The sequence below is a fragment of the Dreissena polymorpha genome, chromosome 1 (genome assembly GCF_020536995.1).
Source record: "Dreissena polymorpha isolate Duluth1 chromosome 1, UMN_Dpol_1.0, whole genome shotgun sequence".
NCBI lineage: Eukaryota > Metazoa > Mollusca > Bivalvia > Myida > Dreissenidae > Dreissena > Dreissena polymorpha.
The window spans coordinates 22949013-22966918 of NC_068355.1; the positions used below are offsets into that span (position 1 = coordinate 22949013).

Consider the following 17906-nt stretch of genomic DNA (forward strand, 5'->3'; position numbering starts at 1 on the left):
AAATGTTCACAAGATTAGTAAGAGGTTCAGTTAAAGCCGGTTTACCATTTTTAAAAGCTTAGCTGATATTTTGTCCACTCCAGTGGCTTTCTTTACATTTAGCATATTAATTACTTTGGCAACATCGGGCATGGCTACTGGTTTAAAATTAAAGGTACAAATGTCTGGATAATTTTCATGAATTTTTTTGAGACTTGGGTGACTATCTAAATCAAAAGTGTAGTTTTCCCCGATGGACTGGGCAACATTAGCAAAGTATGAATTAAAAATCTCAGCATTATCGTTGTCTTTCGTTGTGATTTTGTTGTTTTCATGTAGAATTATTTTTGGCAGTTCTGTACTTGATTTATTTGATAGAAATGGCTTAATAGTTTTCCAAAAGTCTGAGTTTTTTACCCCACCAATGCATCTTTCTTGAAAATATTGGTTTGCTGATTTGTGTTTTAATTTATTTACTAGGTTTCTTTGTTTCCTATAAATTTCCCAATTTTCATGTGATTTAAGTTTTTGAAATTTGTGCAGGTACATCTTTTTAAGATAAATTGCTTTACGTAATGTTTTGTTCATATAAGGTACTTGCTTCGCTTTTCTGTACATTTGCTTTACTGGTACATGTTTATCATAGATGTCTGAAACAGCAGATTCAAAATTTTGATACAAACTATTTACATTTTCTGATCTAGGGTCAATCTCATTAACATTTGGGATTCTGATATTTGACAGATCAGCATTTAGGGCATTTACATCGAGATTTTTGAAGCTTCTATAACTTATTTTAACCTTTTCAATTTTTTTGAGTAGTATTATTTATAACTGTACAGATAAAGTTATGACAATCGCTAATTCCAGTAGCAAAATTTTGGGTTTTCATACATAGTGATCTAGAGTTGGTAAGTATAACATCTAGTAAGGATGGAGTACAGTTTTTCATAAAACATGTAGGGTTTTTTACCAAGCAGTGCAAATCAAAAATTTCTGTAAAATCTAAAAGTGGCCGACCTTTGTCACATAGAAGGTCATAATTTAGGTCGCCTATAATCATAAAGTGATCAAATTTAGTTAAAATATTGTCTGACATAATAGTAAGATTCTGAAAGAAATCACGGTCAGTTATATTGGGCGGTCTATACACACATGATATTGCCCACTTAGAGTTCAGTATTACCTCGAATAGAATATTTTCAAGGTGTTTAGACTCCAAGTCCCTCCGACGGCGTGCTGGAATTTCTGCCCGAATGAATGCAGCTATCCCGCCTCCTCTGCTGTTTCTGTCCTGCCTCTCAAGCTTGTACCCTGACACATGAAATAAGTCATTACGAAATGTTGAGTCAAGTTTAGTTTCCGAAATAAATAGTATGTCAACAAGTTTTTGTTCTAGAATCTCTGAAATTTCACAGAATTTGTGCCTTAAACTGTTTATATTAAGATGTGATACAATAAATTTATTTGGATGTTTATTTCTAAGGTTTATAAGCTCAGTAAAAGGAGACGGAGCGTCGTTTTCTTCCTCAGGGTCTTCGGAATGCGAGGAATGAAGACTAGTATTAATATTGTCTTCCACAAAAAATGAGTCGTTAAATTGGAACATATCCCATGTAGTAATTGACTTGTTTAATGTATTTGAAGCACAATGATGGCATATCCATGGTGAGTCTGATGATCCCAGTGTTACATACTGTGCTGGAGTAATGTTTCCGCACTTAATGTGGACCCAACTGTTGCATGCATCACATTGGACCGCCCTATGATTTGAGGCCACAGCTCTACCACATGATCCGCATGGATATCTTGGTGGACCACTTGGTGAAATGCTTCTTACATAGTTATTCTTTTGAGTGTTTATGAGGTCTGATCGTGCAGTTTGCAAACATCAACGGAAAGATTACAATCCAATGCATTTGTCATCGTCAACCGTATGGAATGTCAATTAGGCGATGAGTGAGTTTTTAGCATGTTTCTTTCTATTTTATTAATTTAAAAATGGCTGCCCCCATGGTGATGAAATGACATGTGTTCGAGTTTTGATATTTCTAGATATGCAAACTTTTTTTACTATTTAAGCGTAACTTGCCCTCGTCAATGTCGATATCATTCACTAGTTATATTTTAGCGTTAAAATCTCTTTGTATTTTGATTGATTTTGTGGATGTTATGATACGTTGATGTACAAAATTGGTAGCAGTTTGAAGGAAAAACATCCATTAAAGCATATATGTATACATTATCAATGTGGCACTCTTCCTTTAGTCAAATTTGAGTTCAATGCTAGGGGTCCCACATTTTTCAAAATGAAGCCTCTACATGAACCTTAATGTATTGTATGCATTTCCTCCATTTGTAAAAAAGCAACACTTTTGAAAAAAAAACGGGGCTGAATGCACGTTTGGAAAACGGGGCTTAATGAACGTGTGTAAATTGATGTCCAGAATAGCAGTCCGCACAGGCTAATGTAGGACGGCACCTACCGCTGAGACTTGATTAGCAGTCCGCACAGGCTAATATAGGACGGCACTTACCGCTAAGACTTGATTAGCAGTCCGCACATGCTAATGTAGGGCGGCACTTACCGCTGAGACTTTATTAGCAGTCCGCATAGGCTAATGTAGGACGGCACTTACCGCTGAGACTTGATAAGCAGTCAGCACAGGCTTATGTAGGACGGCACTTACCGCTGAGACTTGATTAGCAGTCCGCAATGGCTTATGTAGGACGGCACTAACCACTGAGACTTGATGATTAGCAGTCCGCACAGGCTAATGCAGGACCGAACTTATCGCTGAGACTTGATTAACAGTCCGCACAGGCTAATATAGGACGGCACTTACCGCTGAGACTTGATGATTAGCAGTCCACACAGGCTAATATAGGACGGCACTTACCGCTGAGACTTGATTAGCAGTCCGCACATGCTAATGTAGGGCGGCACTTAACGCTGAGACTTTATTAGCAGTCCGCATAGGCTAATGTTGGATGGCACTTACCGCTGAGACTTTATTAGCAGTCCGCATAGGCTAATGTAGGACGGCACTTACCGCTGAGACTTGATTGCAGTCCTCACAGGCTAATGTAGGATGGCACTTACCGCTGAGACTTGATTAGCAGTCCGCACATGCTAATGTAGGATGGCACTTACCGCTGAGACTTTATTAGCAGTCCGCATAGGCTAATGTAGGATGGCACTTACCGCTGAGACTTTATTAGCAGTCCGCATAGGCTAATGTAGGATGGCACTTACCGCTGAGACTTTATTAGCAGTCCGCACAGGCTAACGTAGGACGGCACTTACCGCTGAGACTTGATCAGTCCGCACAGGCTAATGTAGGACGGCACTTACCGCTGAGACTTGATATTTGTTTAGAAGAGACTTCCTTTAAATCGAACAATTCCATAGAAAAGGAAAGTGCCGTCCCTGATTAGCCTGTATGTATGCATTCACCCCCTTTTTGCAATAGTTTGGATCATATGAATAGGTCATTTGCATTAAATAAATGAATAACGCACAATTATATACTCATTATAATACTGGGGTGTCATTTCTCATATAAATATCTAATGGATGTTGCATTATATTAAGAACCTACGTCTCATAGATTTAAAGCGATACAACATATTTTTTACTTCGATATATTCCATTTCAGGTTTGAAAATTAATTGGCAATCCGGCATTCTGCATTCAAAAGATATAGGACCGATACAGGGAATCTAGATGAACAAATATGACCATCAAGAAACGTTTGAATAATAACATATAATATGCAAGATTATATAGTGCAGGAGTGCGTTATGGCATGCACTTCTACAGCAGCTAGACGAGTTACATGCTTATATCTACCAGAAATTTTAGTTTTAAGCTTAAGAACATATGTGAACGGAATAATTAATATTACTTAAAGCAACATTAACAAATTGAATCGCAAAGTAACAGTTATGATTTGACATTTGGATTAACATTACCGTTTGCGTTTATGAGATTGACACATGGGAAAATGCTAATATTTAAAATCATCAGATTTAAATTATTAAAAACACTGACGAATAACAAATTCAGTTACAAGTCATGTACATAACTCTTCAAAGCGTTAAAATAACGGACACATAACATTTTAAAGGAGCTTTAACTTTTAAGAAATGAATCAAAGAAGCCTTCTCATTACGTTAAACAATTGTTAACAAATAGTAAATATGTAATATATTATGAAACATTGTAAAGTATCAAATTCATTTTCTAGCGCACTAGTAATAATGTTTTCCATCTCAAGCATATATTCATTTCCGAAAAAAAATTGCCAAAAAGAAAAGTTCTGATATATGCTTGCGCTATCAATTAATGTCATGGATATTAATAAACAAGAAAAACGTTTTAGTAATATCACAACTGATTAGTTACCTGTTAATTTTGATAAAACATTTGTCATTGACAGATCTTTTAATAATCCAGCGCTTCACTATTCTTTTCGGAACACCACAAGAAGCGGGAATGTATCGGCCGGCTAAGATTCGCATTCCGAGTAATAGACAAACAGTTTCCTTTCGTCGCAATAACGCCAGCAGAGAAGCCGAGTACATTATTTAAAATCAAAGCGATGAAGGTACTGAAGTTGTTCGCTATTGTATAATCTAAGACGCAACTCAGTTTTCAACATAGTGTTATAGCTTTTTATATCGCAAGTTTGAAATGAACACAACCCATTCACATTTATAAAGAGTGTGTCTTAAAGCACAGGTCGAGATGTGTTTTTTTTCTAATCATTAATAAAAAGGTATTTTAAGCATCATTTTGGGAAAACAGGACTCAATGCATATGCATTAATTTTCATTCCAGTAACAGAGACTTTCTTTAAACGAAAAACACCATAAAATCAGAAAGAGTCGTCCTTGATTAGCTTGTGCGCATTGCACAGGCTAATCAGTGTGCACAGGCTAATATTATTATCTTGACATGCATTATGCCCAGTTTTCCCTGAACGCAGCCAATATGTACATATTTTAATGATAAACACTAGACTGGCCAATGTCGTCTTACAAGCTATTAAACACTATTGATTAAATACACATTGCAGAAGTAGAGCAGACGCTTCTAGCATTCGTCGTCTGCATAATTTTACTGCTGGTAGTGAAGACAGGCAGAGGTTATCGTTCATAGCTTAGCAAACAACAGACTGACTTGCAGTTATCTTTCTCAGCGTAGTTAAAATCAAACTGGCTTGCAAAACTGCGTCTCTACATTAGTGTGAGCGAACGCTCATAACGAACAACAAGCAGCCGCGCTCTTGAAAATTGGGCTTAATGTATGTGCATACATTGTCGTCCAATATTAGCATGTGCAGTTCGCACACGCTTATGAGAGAAGACACTTTCCGCTTTTTTTGTAATTTTCATTTAAATGAAGTCTCTTCTTAGCGATAATCCAGTTTAGACGGAAAGTGTCGTCCCTGATTAGAAATGTACGTGTGCACAGATTAACGTGTACGTTTTTAAGTTTGTCATTCCCATGAATTAGTGACTTGTTCCCATGATTAAGTACGTCATTCAATTGACTTACTTTCTCATTCCCATGGGTAAGCTTTTACATTCTCATGACAAAGTTACCTCGTTCCCACTACCTTATTACTCGTGGAAACAACAAAACAAGTCTTTGGAGCGACATACATAATATCTGCATGAAGAACAATCCCCAAGTGAAGATCTGTCAGAATAGTTATTAAGGTTCTGAAAGGTATCCGAGTCTGACCAAAGTATGACAGGGGACAAACGAAAAATCGGAGAGACAGACCTAATCACAATATGCCATCGCCAAAAGGGAAATTTATATAGAAGTGAGGAAACAATTAACATACATTTTTTATTTGCTATAACAACATTTTTTTACAGTAAAACAATATTCCTGCTCTATGCATGGCTATATACATTGGATGGAGTGAAACAACAAGAAATGGATCAGCAAATCACATACATTAACATGATTATATCCCTAAACATACCAAAACTACAATGATATTATATTATATGACATGTGCTATGTCTAAAAAAACAACAACAATTAATGTGCACCAAACTACAGAAATTATTCAATTCAATAACACAAACATTATAGCCATGCAAAGGCAATTATTAATCCCTGATAAAGTCCTGATCGTTAGTGATACACAATCAATGGTTAAAAGACCTGGTGGTACGTTGCATAAAGTTTTCTTTATTCAACAAGTTTTGCTTTTGCAAAATGTTAATTTGGGATAATCGAACAAATTAAGACATGATTTTGAACCTTAAATCTACTTTTACCAATATAGTTTATTGCTTATAAATATGTTGTTTATATATTATAGAAACAATTTTATTATAGCTAAATATACATACAATTAAACAAAATATATTTTTGTTCGAAATAAAAAATTGATATCAAAAATTTGAAATATTACACAATTTTGTCTAATAAAAAGCTGTGTATAATTGTTCAACAACAAAGCAGACATGTTTAATGCAAAGCAAGCTGAGTATAAACAACCACTATGTATGGAATCCAATCATAAGACATCAGATGAGTTGGGAGTTTTACGGAACCTGGCCGCAGTGAATGTGCGTCAATGACATTTAATGTGGAGTAGTCAACATGAAAACAGCTTTTACAAAACTTGTAAACAATCAACTAAAAGCAATCATTCAAAACTGGAAAATAGTCACAATCAATTTACAGCTATAATTCAAAATTAGACACCTTAACAAGCAATAACAAGTCAATAAATAAAAATTAATATATTAACACATATTGCTTCAGTGTTAAAATATACAATGTGATATTGTATGAGAACATGCACTAATAATAGTCAGAATTGCTTCGGTGTTAAAATATACAATGTGATATTGTATGAGAACATGCACTAATAATAGTCAGAATACCAAATTTTAAGCACTGTATGGCCAATTTTGGCAATAAAAATATGATGAACTTAAATTGATGCCATACTGGTGAATTTGGTAGAACGCACAGAAATAAACAATTATGCAAACTATATTTCTTTAGTGATTGCTGAATGAATATAGTATATAGTTTATAGTGTGGAATAATATAAAAAAAGATTCAATGTTCTTGTTACGTTGAGAGGTACAATTATACTCTAACAAGGGAGACGACTTTTATTTAGTATATCACAGTTGCTCTCCCTTGAATCGTTCTTCACTGTTTTCCAAATTTCCAGATAGTAGTTGCTTAATTATGTTAACTGAAAAGCTTGACATAAAACAAGGTGTTTCTAATGCTTAAAGTATATTATTATGTTAATAATCTGATATTCTGCATGTCTTAATTTACTATACAGGTTAATGTGCTCATCCATCCAAAGCAATTCTTTTTTCTCTATAGCCTGATATGTAAATGATGTTTATTATGAAACAATTTTGTACAAATGAATTCAAACAGTGAATGTATCTGTTTGAAATGGCAACATTTTATGAATACTGTACAAACAAAAACATAAGCTTTGCAGTTGATCTATTTACAAATGACAAAATAAACTTATATACAGAGACACATAAATCTGTGTTACGTTATTCACTTATTACATTAGAAAAAATGGTCGCAATGTGACATACAAATATTTAAAGCATAATGAACTTTTAATGCTAGAATGCAAATGTCAACACAAATGATGAGCATGTCAGTATATGATACAACAAGAACAATCTGCAACCATATCTAGGGTCACTATTCCTGAAAATACTCACTTTGAAACAAAATTACTTGTGAAGGAATTACTTTTCAACAAAGAAAGCATCCTTTTTCAATAATTAAACAAACTTCATTACAATTAAGATGCACTTCTAAATGTGTGCATCAATTATTGCAATATTATGCATGTACATTCACACAATTTTTATAACGCGCTTAACTATTGTTTATATTAAACAAAGTTTCAGTTGTCAATAAATAAATTGATAATTAACAGAAGGTTAATATAGTTTGGATAAATCAAATTATTATTTGATATTTTGCTGTTACATCACTACATGAAATTCTTGATAAAATACTGCCTCAAAAGAGCAAACTGATGATAAATGTACACAGACAGAATGACAGACATATCAAAATAGAAGCATCACAATTATGAACCGTTCTGATCAATTATTTTACCTAGCACATATTGCTATTTTATAGGTAAAAACTAAAAATAAACATGTCTTGTTAAGCCAATAAATAAGTTAAATACTGTCCAAGGTATCAGGATTATTTAAACAACTTTGTGAAGGCTTAAAATCAATGTTTAAAAAAAACAATTGTAAAATCATTTTGTCTGTCTGTTTACGATAATCAGGATAAAGCTATATAGAGTCAGTTTCTGAATACAGACACAATAGCAGTACTTGCATTATTTTGCTCTTGAAATAAAACTTTACATTACTGCTATTACTAAGTTTCCCCTTATCATATTGGTCTATTTACCAATATATAACAAAATACTTAATCATCAAGTAACTGTCAGTATCATAATACCCATACAATATGAAATGAAGATTTTTCTTCCCATACAATCAGACTGTACACACGAGACAAAGTTGCTAGTCATAGGACATGGCTGGTAAAAACACTTGGCATGTGGCATGACTTGGCTGGCCACAGAACTAAGCTGATCCTAAAACTTGGCTGATCACAGGACTTGGCTGGCCACAGAACTAAGCTGATCACAGGACTTGGCTGATCACAGGACATGGCTGGCCACAAGACGTGTCTGGCCACAGGACTTGGCTGATCACAGGACTTGGCTGGCCACATAACTTGGCTGATCACAGAACTTGGCTGGCCACAAGACGTGTCTGGCCACAGGACTTGGCTGATCACAAGACTTGGCTGGCCACAAGACGTGTCTGGCCACAAGACGTGTCTGGCCACAAGACGTGTCTGGCCACAGGACTTGGCTGATAACAGGACTTGGCTGGCCACAAGACGTGTCTGGCCACAGGACTTGGCTGATAACAGGACTTGGCTGGTCTTATTGTTCTTTGTCATTCCCTCATTTTTGTCTTAACAGTGACAGGCGTTTTCCTGCCTTCCCAATATTTCAAGATGAGGAATTCCATCGTAAATGCTCAGGACTGCGGGTCGTTTAAGAAGCAAACGCAGGCACTTATTGACTATCATGCTTAAATTGTATGTATAAATGATCTTCAAAGGCATGCATGGCGTCAATCTAATGACAAGTGCTGTAACAGGCTGTCTTTTTGATTGGCCGGTTTAATTACATCGAATGGGATCTGAAATAAAGGAAGGTATGTTAATGTAAATTTCAGTTCATTATTCTGATTTTGTTACTTAGGAAAGCAGTGAAAAAGAACAAAACTGACATATGGTCTTAAGCTTCTTTGATTTGAATTTATAGATAGGTGGTCCGAGATATATTCCTTAATTATTAAATATTTACGGCAAAATAATATGAACATGTAATGAAAAAAAGTTTTTTATCTCCAATTCCACTAATGCAAAAGGAAGCTGATATAAAATACACAACAGTACACGCCCACATGCTGATTAACATGTTTGGCGAGTTGCATAACAAATTAAGAAATATGTTTTGAGGTTATATATGCCACACAACCTGACAGGCGGACAAACGTTTAGACGGACCAGTGTTCCCTTAAACTGTCTCAGAAAGTAGGTATTTACAAAAAGCCTACAAACGTCTCACAAACTCACAAAGGTTCTATGCGCAGGATGTTCACAGGCAGCAGGTCAGGTAACAGAGAGAGGAGAAAATCTCAATAAATCAACAGCTGCTGGCTTGTAAGCTGTGACTGTAACTGCATCCAGAAGAAACTTAACGCCTTGATATTCGGGTTGTCTGGAAAAAGTAGATTGTGTGTCAAACTTGACAGATAATTGTGCAAATATGTCAAGCATTATTTGCATTATAGAAATTGTCTTTGTTAACCATTGCCTTCCATATTGCTAAGCCAACATAAACAGATTTGAACAGAACCAATTTTGTGGCAACTACGTTTCAGAGATGGAAAGCTTCTGAAAGTAATATAGACATTCAATGCAATCATTTCAAATCAACAGAGAATATGTGTTGAGTTAATTAAAGTATATTATTAAACTTTATTTCACAGGTGGTTATAGAGAAACAAATATGTTCACCAGGTGCATAGCAATGGGGGAAAGGGTCTTTCTCTTAATCCCCGAGTGTAATAAATATCCTAATATTTCATTACTTTACATTGGCAATACTTAAAAATACATGAAAATAGCTCAGATATCATGTCTTTGCATAATACTGTATTAATGTGGGATCTTAGTCAAGTGGTTGGATGCTGGTCTAGGAATCGAAAGGTCCCAAGGTAGAATTCTGCTCAGACCACAGAACTGTGCATATCAAACAATTAATCCCATTCTTGTTCTATTGGGTACCTGTGAGGGAAATAAGCAAATCTGCTGTGGTTGCATACTGTGCAGAATGTAAACGGACGACTTATATCCCAGTGATCTGGTGCCACAGTGTACGTTTTGCTATGATTAGGGGACTTACCTATTGAGATGAAGTGGCTGAGTTGGAGTTGTTAGGATATTTCTCTGTGAACAGAAAACCAGCTCTTTGCGCATCACTCCCTGTCCCTGTCGCATATGTATCTGTAAACCAAATAATTAATGCATTCTGAAATAGCATCAGTTATATTGGAGGTCAATCAATGTTGTTTGATTAAATAATATAAGAAATACATTATGTTTGAAGGCTCTTGATACAAATGAGGTATACAATAAACACATCAAACACACACACACACAGCACACATCCTACTATATACTATACACTTGATACAATCATTTTTCATCCATATCTAACCAATCTGCATTAAGTTACGTGTAATTCCAGAAGGGTTGGACGGACATAAGGAAGAATGGAAGGATGGAGAGAATTCTACAATTCTATACAACCTCCCCCATGCACCCTTTCAAGGCAATACAAAATGACAACGATTGTGAATATTTACAATTATGTAATGAATTAAGTTTAAGTTAGCAGCAAGAATAGAGTATTACCAATGTATAACACGCACACACTATTGAAATAAAATTTTGAGTAGTAACACACTGCACATTATACAAGGTAAATTACAGGACCAATGTACCTTGAAGAAGAGGTAATATCAGCCCACTTGGCAGGAAAGTTTGGAGCCCCAGCTTTAGACTGGCTGCACCTATCCGGGCCCAGCTTACCAGACAGCCTGTTGTTCAGCTAGGTACCGATCTATGACTGCATGGGAACCGGCGCTTAAAACAAAATTCAGGAACTTAAATAAATATTGAAGGGAATAATTGTATAATGTGCTGAAGTCATTTAAATAATTGTTTTGCTAAAATTTAATAAAATTTAACAAGTCTATTACAGCGGATTTTGTATGCAAGGATAAACGCTTCATTCAAGAGCTGAATTTAGGCCGAAACGTAGACAAAACTATGCCTTTACCTTCTATGATTAAACCTGATATTAGATCAATTGCTATTTGCTATTTATTTACCAAGTTGATTAATTTTAAAAACACATACACTGGGTCTTAATGTATGTGCAGTCTGCACAGGATAATCTGGGATGACACTTTAATAGGACTTAATGTATGTGCAGTCTGCACGGGCTAATCTGGGATGACAATTTAATAGGACTTAATGTATGTGCAGTTTGCACAGGCTAATCTGGGATGACACTTTAATAGGACTTCATGTATGTGCAGTTTTCACAGGCTAATCTGGGATGACACTTTAATAGGACTTAATGTATGTGCAGTCTGCAGAGGCTAATCTGGGATGACACTTTAATAGGACTTAATGTATGTGCAGTCTGCACAAGCTAATCTGGGATGACAATTTAATAGGACTTAATGAATGTGCAGTCTGCACAGGCTAATCTGGGATGACAATTTAATAGCACTTAATGTGAGTGCAGTCTCCACAAGCTAATCTGGGATGACAATTTAATAGGACTTAATGTGGGTGCAGTCTGCACAAGCTAATCTGGGATGACAATTTAAGCACATACATGAAGCCCCATTTCCCAGAACACTGCTAAGATACTACTTATTGTTCTTGTTGCTGCTGCTGCGACTGGGCCATAGACAGAGATGGAGTGAGTCCAGACGCCGAAGGCGCCACCCCAAACCCAAGAACTCCGACAATAACTTTTGTTGAATGGCGTCAATCGCATACTGCTCTCCAGGCCTAAAATTCACATTATTCGAGAACAACATATCGAGGTCAGTCACATTAACAGACGTGTCAAGCAACGCCTGCTCTACCTGTTGGATCAGATCGTTTTAGTTCGAGCGACTTGTCCGGCCTAATTTGACAGCACCCATCATCCAATTGTTGCTAAGCGACATCCATGCTGAGACAGAAGTCGAACTCACCAAGGCTCTGCTGTTGGAAGTGTTGATGTACCCAATATGGGAGGAGATATTGATAGGAGGCTTGGTAGTCTGACGCAAGACGTCTTCATGCTGAATTTCTTAAGCGAGTTGTAGTATTTGTGCAAGAAGGGGGTTGTCATCAACTTTCACTTCAATGACGTTTGTCATGTTTGCTAGTAAAGTTCACTGAAAAGGAAATAGAAAGTAAACTAAAGCCGGATTGTTTAGTGACACATGAATAAGCCTTGCAACACCTTACTTTACAGACCTCTTTTTTAAATGCCAAACATCGTGCCTATAATTGATATTTAGAATATTGCAATTAATTTTTCACCAATTAGAACTCAGAATAACGTAGTATCAATGTTTAACGCGCACCAACTTGAAATTGGAATTTTGGGGTTTGTAGCAAATTGTTAAGTTTATTTTTGTAAATCAAAAACAGGCATTACTTGAGCAATTTAGATATGTGATACTCAACAATTTAAAATGTGAGACAACACAACTTTAAATGTTACAATCTACATATTTAAGTGTGAGTCTGCACACCTTTAAAGGGATCTTTTCACGCTTTGGTAAATTGACAAAATTGAAAAAAGTTGTTTCAGATTCGTAAGTTTTCGTTTTAGTTATGATATTTGTGAGGAAACAGTAATACTGAACATTAACCATGCTCATATATAGCCATTATATGCATCTTTTGACGATTTTAAAACCAAAAAATTATAAAGCGTTGCAACGCGAAACGATTGAATAATTTGGAGAGTTCTGTTTTTGTCGTTAAATTTTGTGAAACTACGAAGATTGCTTATATAAGGTATAAAATACGTCATGAATGTGTACTTGGCGGAATAGCTCAGTAGGCTAAAGCGTTTTTACTTCAGGACTCTGGCAGGACTCCAGGGGTAACTGGTTCGAAACCTGCTCCGGGCAATGTTCTTTTCCTTTTTTTATTTTTTTTCTTGATTTTTTACTGGAGTTTTTATGATCCAATGTTTACATTTATCAATATAAAGCATTGAATGAATAAGTTAAAAAAATGCCAAAATCTGTGAAAAGGCCCCTTTAAATGTGACAGTTTATGACTTATACCTGAGACTTAACAACTTTAAATGTGTGACAATACACCTGTATGGCATTTAACAAGAAACAATAGATGTGAGTTCAAAATAGTAATTAAACTTAGTGAAATAAGCAAACTAGAGCTTTGTCACAGACGTGACGAATACCCCCACATGCCGCATTGACACATAATATTTTGCATGTCGTCTTCACAAAAAACAGCGGACACCATGCTCAAGTTTTAAAACGCACTAAGTGACCCCTTGACCTAGTTTTTCGACCAGAAAGGCCCATCTTCTAACTTGGCCTTAAGATCATCTCCATACAACTTCAGACCAAGTTTGGTGAAGGTCGGATGTAAACTACTTGAATTAGAGAGCGGAAACCATGCTGAATGTTAAAAATGCACAAAGTGACCCTGTGACCTTGTTTTAGGCCCGGAATGGCCCATGTTCAAACTTGTCCTAGAGATCATTTAGAAAAAACTTGTGACCAAGTTTGGTGAGGATTGGATGAAAACTACTTGAATAAGAGAGCTGACAACATGCTGAATGTTAAAACGCACGAAGTGACCCCGTGACCTAGTTTTTAACCCGACAAGGCCCATGTTCGAACTTGTCCTAGACATCATGTAGATACAACTTCTGACTAAGTTTGGTGAAGATTGGATGAAAACTACTTGAATTAGAGAGCGGACACTTAATACGGACCGACAGACAGACCGACAGACAAGTTCACTCCTATATACCCCCCTAAACTTCGTTTGTGGGGGTATAATTAAGCCAGTTACTCTGATAAAAAACTTTAAAATGTGCTTTAACTAGGGGCTAGCTCTGTGCAGAGTTTTTTTTAACCATTTTTGGAATGGGACTCAATTTTGGCCCGAAATTCGACAAAATGAATAACACTGTATGATCTCGCCTGAAGCTCAAGAAGCTGAGCTGATATGCTGGCCTCGCTGATATTGCCAAAGGTAGAATTCGATTTCTGAATAACTCAATGTTGCTACCTATCAAAACATTCTTTTTCTTCTGGGAAACTATGAATTGAGAACTTAAGCCAGTAATCATGGATATTGACTTTTTGAGAAGAGAATGGGACTGAATTTCGGCCCCAATTTCAACAAAATAATTAACACTGTAAGGTCTCACCTGAAGCTCAAGAAGCTGAGATGACATGCTGGCCTTGCTGATATTGCTAAGAGCCGAGTTTGAGTTCTGCTTTCTTCAGGTTGAGAGTCGAAGGGCGAACTGGACCACACAACAAAACTGCTGTCATTTTCAAAGCCTTCTCTTGCATCAATTCAATGCGAGACCTTTTGGGCTCGGAGTGCTGAGTGCTCATAACAAAACCAGACGTGTTCACTTTAAGCACCTTGTTCACAACAGTGGGCGTAATTAGCGTCTGTGGCACACCCCATGGATGTATGGATCTCTTAGTGTTCACAACAAAGTCTTTACTGCCTTTCTGTGTCAGCATGGATGTATTGTGCTCTGGGTGTTTACAACCAAGTCTTTACTGCCTGTCTGTGTCAGCATGGATGTATTGTGCTCTGGGTATTTACATCCAAGTCATTACTGCCTTTCTGTGTCAGCATGGATGTATCCTGCTCTGAGTTTACAGCAAAGTCATTACTGCCTTTCTGTGTCAACATGGATGTACTGTGCTCTGTGTTCACAACCAAGCCATAACTGCCTTTCTGTGTCAGCATGGATGTATTGTGCTCTGTGTTCACAGTCAAGTCATAACTGCCTTTCTGTGTCAGCATGGATGTATTGTGCTCTGTGTTTACAGCCAAGTCATTACTGCCTTTCTGTGTCAGCATGGGTGTATCGTGTTCTGTGTTCACAGCCAAGTCTTTACTGCCTTGTGTGTCAGCATGGGTGTATTGTGTTCTGTGTTCACAGACTAGTCATTACTGCCTTTCTATGTCAGCATGGATATATCTTGCTCTGGGTGTTCACAACCAAGTCATTACTGCCTTTCTGTGTCAGCATGGATGTATTGTGCTCTGGGTGTTCACAGCATACTCATTACTGCCTTTCTTTGTCAGCATGGATGTATCTTGCTCTTGGTGTTAACTGCATAGTCATTACTGCCTTTCTGTGTCAGCATGGATATGTCTTGCTCTGGGTGTTCACAGCATAGTCATTACTGCCATTTTGCCTGTCTGACAATCTGGGGCAGTCCGTAACCCTACTGTTGTCCAAACTATCAACAGCAAAAGTATCCCACTAGGAAAGCTTACGCTTTTATTGTTCCTTGATTTTCTCCTGTTCAATTTATGTTTGTCCCATAAAGATTGGAACAAGTTATTGAACTTTTTATTCTTCATAACTTTTCGTGTCTGTAACACTTGTCCCTTTCAGGCCCACGCGGAACTAAAGCTTAACAAAACTACCCAGGCTTATGTTTGGAAAACGTGATGTGGGCATTGCGTTTGTCAGAACAGAATCATGCTCAGAATTTCCTGCAGAACAGAGTTGTTCAACGATGCTGACTTTTTGAGGCAGGAGGTCAAGGGGGAGGAGTTAGAAGTCAAGGGAGGGGAAGGGTCATTCTGGACTGGGGCTCCTGCAGGAGGGACTGGTTCGGTTGCCGGGCCAACTCGATATCAATGCTGGTGCTCTGCTGAAAACAACAACAACAACACAGTGGGTGATAGGAACTTGTAACAAATTATATTACAATCTATAACAAACTATGCCTCTTGACTGGCTGTGAAGGTTTTCAACAACATGAATTTCTAATCTGGCATTTTATTGTTTCTTGTCCTTAATAGCATGAACATAAATACAATCAAGTCATTTTGTATTGACTTATTTCATTTCCGCTTTTTTTTTTTAACAAATCAAACGAAAGTCGTTGAAAAAAATGAGAACTAAGCATTCGATCTCAAAGGTGGATTTGAAGCGCTCATTGGTGACATCACATGTCTGCACATGTGTAGATACCGTTATTAATATAATATATGACCTGTCACCTTCTAATAACATGTATAATGGCAATAAAGTGCAATACTATCAGAGTATTAAAAAACAGCACGAATTAGCCTTCATGCTAGGTTTTATTTCTCTTTAAGCAATGCAGATGAACCTTGCTTCTGTATATTAATGATCTAGAAACTGATAAAACTATTTTTTTTAAATGTGAAATATTATGTGATAATCAGATCGATAACATAAACTATTTAAATCTGCTAGTATATCCGACAAAAATATATTATTATTGTCTTTGACAGTGTTGACGTTCATATGTTCGTGGTGACGACCGCATGCATTTATACATCTCTTACACTTCTCAAGATCTCTTTTTGGCTTTGGAAACGATATAAATTAAATGTCACCAACTAATCTTTCAGGATATCGTTTCGTCTACTGAATGTAATAACTAGGGTAACTGACATTTTGTGAATTGTTCAGGAAAGCATATTTTCAGACGTTTTCAAAAATACAGTAAGAGCACTTACGTTATTTTTTGCGCTCAAAATATGTTGAAAATTATGGTAACTGCTCCTTTCTTAATTTTTTATTGTTTTAAAAAAGACATATCAATTTGGAGTTTTGTTTCGTTATTCAAGTGTTATTATAATACTAATCAGAAAATTTGAATACGGAAACATGTTTATCAATATTTTAATAGAACATTTTTTTGCTTCTCCTGAAAATTTAACAAAATGTCAGTTACGCTACTTTTTGCATTCAGAAAATGACATGTGTTTGTTATGTAAATTTCAAAAATTTGATAAAAATATTATTTTTACCAAAAAGGTTGACTTAATATTTTAACAGTTGATGTATGTTACCTTAATAAACACAAAAATGGAAAAAAGTAAAATTTATAAAAATGTCAGTTACACGACTTATTACATTCAGTAGGCGGTTTGTCCGAGTTACATAGTCCCGATCGACACCGTTTAACCATTTTTAATCTACTTTTTTTATAGAAAAAAACACAAAAGAAACGCGCTAAAGGAAAAGTGAACCTATACATAGCTTGTCTAGAACATGGCAGACAGTTCGTTGCTAACTAACGCGCCCGATTAATCGATCGCTGATTGGTAGATCAGTTCTTTGATAAGAACTTGATTAACAGGCAGCGTCATGTCAATTTATATACATTTTTAAGTAATCACTATTTTAAAACAGTAACACAAACAATCAAACAATGATCTTATTCAAGGAATAATGCTAAGAAACAAAGCAATATATAAGCATTATATGCACATCGCCCAAGTATTAAATAACACATGTATTACTTTATTTGCTTGTGTTTTTATTTAAGAATGACATGACTCATAGATACAAAATTGTCTATTCCTTCAAGTTGACATATTATAACTGTAACTCAAACTATTATAGTATAACTTTATTTTGTATAATCAAAAACTGTGTATTTTGTAAACACTGTATGCTTGCTTTGTCCACTTGGGCTTTTGGCCTTCTGGATGGATT

At 36.2% G+C, this 17906-nt stretch overlaps 1 protein-coding gene and 1 long non-coding RNA gene across 3 annotated transcripts in view; both read right to left on the bottom strand.

Annotated features, from left to right (window-relative positions):
• The window catches only part of LOC127874187 (uncharacterized), a 365429-nt gene that overhangs the window by 293427 nt on the left and 54096 nt on the right, over positions 1-17906 (bottom strand). The window lies entirely within an intron of this gene.
• Positions 7740-10595, bottom strand: LOC127874234 (uncharacterized). Its single transcript, XR_008046729.1, has 3 exons — positions 10518-10595; positions 9686-9830; positions 7740-9246 (listed from the first exon to the last, which is right to left on the bottom strand). It is a non-coding gene; the product is annotated as an uncharacterized LOC127874234 (long non-coding RNA).